Source organism: Argiope bruennichi, chromosome 1 (assembly GCF_947563725.1).
Source record: "Argiope bruennichi chromosome 1, qqArgBrue1.1, whole genome shotgun sequence".
In the NCBI taxonomy this organism is placed as follows: domain Eukaryota; kingdom Metazoa; phylum Arthropoda; class Arachnida; order Araneae; family Araneidae; genus Argiope; species Argiope bruennichi.
In genome coordinates, this window is record NC_079151.1 from 12,668,714 (window position 1) to 12,678,559 (window position 9,846).

A 9,846-nucleotide genomic window follows, 5' to 3' on the forward strand; every position below is an offset into this window, starting at 1 on the left:
AAAAAAACATTATATAGAGCCATTATATTCATAATCATATTCATTTTCCTAAATCCATATTCTTGAATCCTTATTCTGAAAAATGAATATTAACAGTTTCTTTTAATTAATCATTAATATTGTTTGTAGTCTTTCTATGGAAAATGTTTTAGCATTTAAGCATATTAATTTCCTATTTAGAATAAGTATGCCACCTTTCAAGGCTATCCTTGAGTTTTTAATTACCGAAGGATTTCACATTTCTGTACTTATCAATTTTCATACTATCCAGCGCTCTTATAATATGGTTTTCATATGGATTGATGCAACAGTCCGACAATTTTCCAGTAAAATGACATTGCATATTATCACGTTGCCTAAAAACATTGATTTTCATATAAAACAAGTGAAAATGGCGTTAGTCCTCCAATAAAACGATATTTTACGACCTGAACTATGGTCCAATGTAACAATGAACGAATTTTCCGAGTAAGAAGGATTAATCTATTCAAAGTTAATGATTTCCATAAAAGAATGACCGAATCTCGTATTCTGAAATATTACAAACAACATTTAATTCCATTTATCCGTTTTATTGAACACTTTTTATAACACTTAAAAATTTCCATTAATTCATTCGATTTCTAAATGAGCGTTCTACTTTATTTTACAAGACTAAATGCATTTTCTCTTTAATTTAGAGTAAAGAAATTATATTTAAATTTTTTAGTGACGTGATCCGTTGAACTCCTCCTATATGTGGGTGGTTGGATATATCTGCAAAATGGAACAATAGTACCATTTTCAGTTTATGAACCATAAAATACATATAAGAAGGAAACGCAAAAGATAATGCAGCCCTACGATTGCCATCATAATCCTTAAGGTTAAAAAATAACCGCTTAGATAATTTTTAAGATATCTCTTCGTCATACGCATGTTTAAAAAAGGCCCAATTCCTCATCGTTAACAAAAGAAACCTTGTATTTTAGGTTTTTCTTCGTGAGGGTTAGAAAGGTCTTCACGCAAATGCAAACTGGTGATATCGCATATTATCTGAGCTACCAGAACTACAGATTTCCCTTTCAGAATTAATTTTGCATTTTACAGAATGAATTCGCTTGTTTTGAAAACAAAATCAAGGTATTTAATGCATTCGTTCAATGAATGTATTGAAAGAACAATATATTCACTTCAGTCAAGGATATCAAACACATTCTTAATATCAAAAGGCGTTTTGATATTAAGCATGTGCTATGTATTTCCGTTAAGGAGAATTTGTTTTTTAAAAATTATTTGTGCCATTACAATAGGATGCGAATTAAACTGCTTGTGTGAAATTTAACCCAGCAGTGTTCCCATGATTGCTTTTTCACTATTTGATTAGCCATTTACTAAAACTTTCTGGATTATAATTTTTTCCCAGATAGATTAAAATACTCATAACTATCTTTATTGTACTTAATTTTTATGAAGAGAAGAAAGGGAAAAAGTAAGAAAAATAAAAGCGCCAGTTAGTATTATTTAATTAAAATTTAAAAGAATACTAATTCACTAGGTATTAATTAAATTATTTGTATTAATAGGTAAAAATTAAAATCAAGGCTCTACAAAGAAATATTTAAGATAGAAATGATTGATTGTCCATTTGTCAAATAAAAGAAATTAAAATCAATAACTTTTTAAAAAATTGATTGTAATTTAGAAAATGTTTGTCTTATAACTATTTATTTCTCGCTATTATGTGAAAATGCACTTCTGCTCCCTAAAGAGCTCGCACTGAGCCACATTTGATAAAGGGCCGCCATTTTGCATAGCGTAATAAATAGCGATTTGTCATACTATCCTGTACAAATGCAAGTTATCGAACACCAGTTTACAAACTTAAATCATTAACACAATCCTGCCAAACTAAGTAATTTATACCATTAACTGAAAAGATCCCAATAATCACTGAAATGTTCACTTAACTTACTAACCTGGAAAAATGGAGATGCTGCCCACATTTCACTGTGTTTCGTAACACTTCTAATCGTGAAAAAAGTGCCAAAGGAGAAAATGAGTAATTCGCCAATTAACGGAATTAGCTGATCCCAGTTCAGCCAAGGATGATAAGCTCAATGTTATCAACCTCTTTTAAACGCTCCATGGAAGTCAGACGTAAGAATGGCACATAGAACTGCTCTATGCATTTTAAATATCTGATAAATAATAAAGTGAAATTCTACAAAAAATAAATACTTAACTTCCAATGAAGGAAAGGAATTTACGCAACAATTATTCATAGATTATAAGTAGTAATATTGAAATTTTAGACTATTCATATAAATATAAAGGAAATACAAAATTAACAAATTATCTTATCCTTATTCCAATAAATTTATCTTTTATTACAGTTAAAGTTAAGGCTGAAGCGGGCTGACCAGGCTTTCTTGTAACAGTGTGGATCTTAAATAGTGTATTATTATCTTAAGCTCTAAAAAACTACGTTCGGACTCAGCAATGACTGTAAGAATTTTTAATGAAATACTTAAATGAAATACATTAATGAAATACTTTCACAAATAATATTACGAAATACTTTAATTTTTTCAGAGAAATAATTTCTACTAATGGCTTGGCTCCGGATGTTTCAAATGAAAAATTTTGGAAACTATCATTTTCCATGCTGAAATAATATAATTATTATAATTAAAAAATTTTAATGCAGATAAGTGAAATTTATTTCTGACGAAGTTTTATTATAAATTGTTTAATTTTGCAGTAAAAATTAAGCATGAAATAAACAGGGTTTGAATTAATAATCTGAAAACATTTTACAAATAAAATTTAATCTGATTTACAAAAAAATAACACTTAATAAATTTTAGTTATATGCTTATTGCTTAACCAACCTTAGGATGATGCTGGAAAGGAATGTCCGTTAATGACTTTAAAGCATCTTACAGCTCTACGTGAAAAATTATCAAGGAAAAAAAAAATGAATTGCACAAACATTTTTTTTCCTTTTTTACTTATAGACAAACTATTGTAATCATCAGAACATTCAAACTCGAGATTTTGACGAATCTCCACATTTGAAACCTCTGAGCTCGAAAACCACATTTTTGGCATTATGTCGGTTTGTCCACCTTTGACAAAAATAACCTCAAACTGCTTTAAGCTAGACAAATGAAATTGGATATATGGTCTTTACACCAAATGTGTAGATTTCTGTCAAATTTTGCGCAAATTCAATTCAGCAGAAATCTGTCTGTCGGACTGTTCGAATATAAGTTCATTCGATAACTTCAAAACACAGAGATTTAGAATGGATAAAATTTTGTGCACAAATTTAACATCCATAGTATAGATACATATCAAATTTTTAGCCAAAACCAACAGGGGTCAAACGCCTAACAACATGTTCTTTCGGAAACATGTAAATGCGATAGTTCAAAAGCACAATGATTGAAGTATATCAAATTTGGTATGTAAGTTTGTGACTGCAATTGCAGGTTTCTTTTAAATCAAATTTTGGTTTATGTCGATTGGGAAAAACGCGGCTGAAGCACAAACTTTACTAGAAAATATATGAGAAATCTTTGATTAGATTACTCCCGGGGATTATTTCTTACCATCTAGAGTATAATGAAATGTAACACGTTCTCATAATCCGGTATTTAGCGTAGTCTGGAGTTTTCAAAAGGTGAGTGGGATGTGTATAAGGGAAAACAAAACGTTGCATTCAGTTGTCAGCGATCCTGGAGAAAAGCAATTAATAGGCTGCTAATTTTTGTAATTGTTCTTCATTCTCACTAACTTTAAAATTAAAAATCTAGTTAAAAAATGTTGCCACAAATTTCAGTAATGGCTCCATTTCTGTGAAACTAGTAATTTTTATTCTTAAAAATGTTTTAAGAATAATGATACATTTTTTTCATGAGCCTTTGCTGATGTTCTGGCACTGGTTATTGATGGTTAACTTTTAAATTTTATTATTATTTGGTTACTTTTAAGTATTCGATTACTTTTGCTCAAGTTTAAGCTAAAATTAATTTATTGTGTACTTTCAATTTAAAGTATATAATTTAACCAGGTTTTGAGAAGATTGTGGTCCCCATTTTGGTGGAGCACATACCTCTCTTAACAAAGAAGGATATGATTCGAAAATAAATCTTTGTGAAAATTTATTTTCACGAATATTTAATTTCAAATTTATACCCAGATGATTGTGAAAAACGCGTGTTAATGACAATGGTTTTATGTTGATAATTTATTATGCAAATATCGAATGTTTCATTTACTTTAAAAATTATTGTTATTTTTTTTTTTTTTATAAAACAGTTGTAAAGATAAGGAAATTTTCATCCAGTATTCACCACATGATTTATTTATAAACTTATATTTGTGAATCTGACGTTCTGTGTATTTTTAATTTTTGTTTTACACTATTTTAATATTTCGTTTGCTTAATTTTGAGTTTTATACATGGTTTTTAATTCACCTAATATTTAATGTTATAAATAGGTTCCTGCTGTTTTGAGGCATTGTATTTTTTTCTGATATATTATTTGTATTAGTATCTTAATTGTTTATCTTTCTTCCAATAATGCAAAAGCCACTTTCATAATAAACGTCTTTTATAATAAACAAGATTATAAATTTCACAAGTGGAAATTATAATGACGTATTCTGCATTTCATGGACGTTGTCAATTGCAAAATATAATAATTTATCATATATCACGAGTTCGGTGCAAGCCCCTACTTAAGTGAAGTAGCAAATTCAGCAATCAAAAAGTGATTTTATTTAATTTATTAATAAATGCTTAAAATGAAAGTGATATTTTATTTATTTAATATGTTATTATCTTTTAGAATGAATCTTATAGAATTATAATAATGTAAGAGAAAACATGATGTTCTGTCTTGATGCAATTTAAAGATAACTTTTTTTTTGTTTCGAAACTGATTTTAAAAATGTGATTTGCTATAAGTCAATAACTAAACAACATAACTATAAAATGAAATCTCATCGAAGTCTTTTAACTTAAAAGTGGACCAACAGTTATGAAATTTTTACTTCAAGTTTGACGATTAAAACCATTCACTAATTTATTTCAATTCTACTATAAAATCAGCACAATTCTAATATGTTTAATTTCATAGGATGACATCTGGCAGCAAAAATAATGAGAATGTAACATTTTCATAAAAAATTGAACAAAAAACTCTATTACTTTTAGAGAAATTATGCTAGTGATATTTAAAAGAAGTAAAGATAAAGAGGGTTGAATTCCCCCTTGTAAGAGATTAAACTAATTTAATTATTGACACAAAGTTATCTATTTTAAAAGAAGTAATTTTGAATGCTGAAAGGTGTGAAGAGCAGTATATAATAAAGCAATCAAGAGATTTAATAAAAATATTCACAATGCGGGTATGAGACTTTTAAGTAATCAAAGAATGAATTTGAATACCAAAAACTGATTTCTCTTATATTTGCATAATCATAAAAGGAAAAAAAATATATGTTATGAAATATTGTAACAAAATTTAAATATCGGGTGAGTTTTCAAGTAGAATTAATTTATTCCATTGTAACACTCAGTGAAAGGAAGAAAAAAAAATATGAGATCACAATTCTTTGATAAACGTTTTTCCCAGAACTATCTAAAACGAATTGATTGATCGAATAATAATGCGCATAATATGATTACAGTCACATAATCTATTTTTTATCTGAATATGCCCTAAATTTAAAAGCAAACATATCTAACACAAAATCAACTTTAAATGTAGTTTAAACAACAAATACAATTATTATTTACAGATATTTGTTATCTCTTTTATTTAAAATATTTAAAATATCAGAATTTGATAAAACTCTAGTTTTATCAAATAGTTAGTTTTTCTATGTTTCGAGTTTTGAAATTCAAATAAGTATAATCAAGCGTGTGTGCAATTTTTTTACAAAATAAAAAATGCATATATTTAAAGCATATACTACTAGTAAACGATATAATTTAACCTTTAAATAATTATATAAAAAAAGATCTACTATCGAAAAAATAGAGAAATAAAGATATGAGATAGGGTAACAAGCAGTTTTATCAATTAATTGTTGTTTCAATTTCAGAGAAAGCGAAAAGGAAAAAAACTTAATTAATTTCTGCAAAATTTCTTCTTTTAATTTCTGCTTATATCATCAATTATCAATAAAACAAAATAAAGGAATCGGTTTGAATTTTCCAAATAAATTTTACCTTACATATAAATTTTGTTCTCTGATAAAAAAATATCTGTAGAGTTAAATCATATATATTAAGAATTAAATTTTCTAGTTAAAAACAAATAGTTTTTCTGCAATAAAATTTTCTTCATGTTTGTTTTTCATCGTTTGAAATTTCCCTTATTTTTTATTTTTCAAGTTGTTTTCATATTACTCGCATGTTTTGAAAAATGTGAAAGAATGAAGAAGTCTGATGAAACTTCAAAAGGATTCGATAAATAAATTCGAAAAAATAATTCGAAAGCTATTCTTTTTTAACTGGACTTAAAATAATAATTATAATAATAAATGAAATAGAAGTAACGCTGTTATAGCGAAGGATTTAAAAAGATCTAAACAAAATTATTGGGCAATGAATAAATAAAATAAAGAACAAAACTAAAATATTCTTTTATTTTCCACGAGCAAAGAAAATAAAAAAATTACCGTTAAATTCCAATTTCGAAAGGTTTCTCTATGTCCCCTCAATAGAAATATATAATGTGTAAAAACAATGATTCAGGACTAAAGCATTTAAATAGCCTTAAAGTTCTTAGAATTTAGTTTTCTTACACTTGATATATTGTACACCTAAGAGGCAGCTTTTATCTATTTAGTGTAATTCGAGCAGTCTTAAAATATATACTAACGCATATTCTTACACAAATATATACTAACGCATATACTTACGCAAATATATACTAACGTATATATTTACGCAAATATATACTAACGCATAGTTACTTGCGAATATGTCAGAAAAAAATGGAGAGAGAGAGCTCTTAGTCTTTCAAAATCTTCACTTACATGTTGTTTTTTTCTTACTATTCAAGCGATCTTTTAGTATATCATATAAATGCCATTAATGCAAACTGTCCAACAAATTAATGGATTTTTAAGAATGCTTTTATCAAAAATTCTTATTAGTATATCTTTCATAGTAAATACAATAATATTCTCTTTTTGATTTTGATTGGTTGTTCCCGATGAGTTTTAAAGTATGGAAGTTTTTTTATCATTGGTAATTTTGACTTGGTAATTTTTAAAATTTCTGAGATTTATAGCCTTTTTAGTTCAAAAGAAACATAAAATTTTGATACACTATAAATTTTATTGCAACAAAAGTTTCTTATTTTAAGAAATATTTTTGACAGATTGAATAATATCCCAACCTAAATCTGAATTATTTCAAAAAATAATGTTTAGCTTCTCGTTCTAAGCAAGAATCATTCAAATATCAACTAATTTAACTTGAGGTTTGAGGATTCCATTTTGTTTCACGGGCGTTGGATTTCATGTGCAAAATTACAAAAACTGTTATAATAATTTTTTGCGAAGTTATGCAGACGTTATGGAATGATACGAATATATTCTCAAATCTGCTCCGTTCTTAGTTATGTCACTTCAAAATTCTCTTTGATCTGTGCTCATTTCTTTAGATATCTGTTGTCTTGACGATCATATTAATTTTAGTTCATCTCATATTAATGCAATTTAATTCTAATCGTTATAAACCAGAAATTACTTCTTTTGCAAAGTGTTTTATAAAAGTTTCAGAAAATAGCTCTAATTAATAGAAAGTAGACACAATGCATACTCAAAAGGAATATTTTCTGAATGCTTTCAATCTAATATCAAAAAACTGGCAAGAGCAACGAAAAAAATGTTATGCTATGTGTAAGAATAATGTTTGTGGACAACTACAGAATGTTTCTACAAAGAATGAATCAAATAAATGTATGATAACAATTTGTCTGAATTAATTAAATCCCCCGATATTTTTATAAATAAAGTTTGTTGTTATTGTAATTCTACCTAAATAAATATTTTTTCAAAGAAAATTTGCAATTTCTTTTACATATCTATTTGATGAATCTTTTTAGAAAGGGACGTTGGTAAATACAGTAGTATAGAAAGGGAATATTCTAAACGAGTTTTATAAAACATTTTCATTACTATAGAAACTCTCATTGGTTTGAATGAACATTCTTTACACTGAAATATGTGACAGTGTTACAAATAAAGTCTTTTATTATTAAATCATTTTAAAAGCAAGACATTTTAATGAAGATATTCAGTCTCTTTCTTCCGTCAATTTTAGGGATCTTCAGAGAGAAATATCTGTAAACTTAAATAAAAAAAAATACTTTGAATCGTTTTTTGTATAAAGGCTTTCAGAGTTTAAAAAAAAATGTCAAAACATTCATTGTTTTTGAAAGGATATTCTTCACACTAAAAAGCGATGGATGACGATTACCGAGAGAGAGCGAACCTACCTTGAGATATCCTCGAGCGGTGAACTTCTTGGTGGCTACACACTTAAGGCACTGACTGAATGAATGAAAGAGGCAGGCGATCGAATGGTTCGTGCGAAGGCACGCAGTCTAGTTTTTATAGAGAGTGTTTCGTGCTGGCCTACTTGCCTGGCCGGCCGGAACGCTGCCGAAAGTGAGAAAGATCTGACGATGGAGAAGAGGTGAAAGGGTCCGAGAGCCCTCCAGTGAAACTCGCTTTCGAGCCGATTTCTCTTAATATCAGTATCATCGAACAGGATGTTATGCGAAGCAGGAAAACTCCTCAGGGGAGGCTTGAAAATTTGTATAAGCATATTCGGAAATGAGTCAATCTGATAGTATGTGAACACAGTATCTCAACTAGCTAGAGACATGAAAATTGGTATGTGGCTCTTTGATCAATTAAATCCGAGTTGATTTCGTATAAAATTTCAATCCAAAGCCTCAAAGAATTGATCTTCTGTCGGTCTGTCAGTTTGAAAGTAGATATTGAATATGTTACCTCGAGATGCAATGATTTCAATAAACGAAGTTCGGTATGTGATTGATCAACAATATTGCCATCAAATTTTGCACCCAATCCGCAGGAAAGAAGACATTTATTATCTATATTAGGTTTAAACAGAAGAAATTCGGTATAACAACAACTTTTGTCATCAAATTTTGCACCCAATTTCCAGGAAAGAAGGCATTCATTATCTCTGTTTGGTTTTCTATACAATATTGTGAAGTACAAAACGCGCGATATTATGCAAGTGCACGGGAAATTCAAGTGAAAGAAGCTATTTTAAAATTTCCTTTATGAAAATAATATAACAATTTGAAAATGGGAGCAATTTAATATCTAAATTTTCCCATCGTATGCTTTAATCAAGACAATTTGTAAAAAGCGCAAACTCTGTGGCTTTCAATAAAATTTATTCTTTACAATACAATAACTTGCTATAACGCTCGTTGTATCCTAACAGTGTCGTAAGAAGAAATCAGATTTTCTCTTCAATTTGACTCGCATCTGATTCGTACGGAAAGTACCAGGGATTGTTACATCCACAAAATTGTCACTACAACATTTTTTTGGGTTCTTGAACAGATCTCTTATGTCCAACACAGAATCATGATAAGCAATTTAACCGGAATTTTATTTCGAGCATGATTGCCTTTTCAGACACAAATTTTGTGTTTATCAATGAAACTGTTCAATCACAGTGAAAGAAAACTTTGAAGGAGAGGATATCAACCTTTGAAATGATCAGTTTTCTCTCTCCCTCCTTGCTTTAAATCCGAATGAGCACCCTCTCTTCTGATTATAGATGATTGCAAC

At 28.4% G+C, this 9,846-nt stretch overlaps 1 protein-coding gene across 1 annotated transcript in view; it reads right to left on the reverse strand.

Moving 5' to 3' along the window:
- The window catches only part of LOC129981506 (proteoglycan 4-like), a 51,414-nt gene extending 42,805 nt beyond the window's left edge, over positions 1–8,609 (reverse strand). The window contains exon 1 of the mRNA XM_056092366.1: positions 8,508–8,609. The gene's annotated coding sequence lies outside the window, so the exon portion shown is untranslated. The remainder of the gene's footprint in view (positions 1–8,507) is intronic.
- Between the last annotated feature and the right edge of the window lie 1,237 nt (positions 8,610–9,846).